The 262-nt window shown below is 27.5% G+C and overlaps 1 protein-coding gene across 1 annotated transcript in view; it reads right to left on the reverse strand.

Moving 5' to 3' along the window:
- Nucleotides 1-262, reverse strand: part of LOC108769512 (transcription elongation factor Spt6) — a 9,696-nt gene that overhangs the window by 3,594 nt on the left and 5,840 nt on the right. The window lies entirely within an intron of this gene.

Consider the following 262-nt stretch of genomic DNA (forward strand, 5'->3'; position numbering starts at 1 on the left):
TTTTTTTTTCTGAAAGATCTTCGTATGTAGTTGAATGTAGTAACATTTATTTCGTTTGTAGTAGCGCAGAAACAAAAATATAGCGACTTAAAAATTGTCATCCCCCGACTTTGAAGTTCAGAAATTTTAAGCATTGTTTTTATAGAAAATCGTTTGTAGTGAAATGTACAATTATTTCCGTTTGTAGTTGCACCGTTCGCGAGATATAGTTATTTAAACAATTGTATAAAAATGTAATATTTTAATTTTTAAGATATCTGAA

The sequence above is a fragment of the Trachymyrmex cornetzi genome, unplaced genomic scaffold (assembly GCF_001594075.2).
Source record: "Trachymyrmex cornetzi isolate Tcor2-1 unplaced genomic scaffold, Tcor1.1 scaffold92, whole genome shotgun sequence".
Lineage (NCBI taxonomy): Eukaryota > Metazoa > Arthropoda > Insecta > Hymenoptera > Formicidae > Trachymyrmex > Trachymyrmex cornetzi.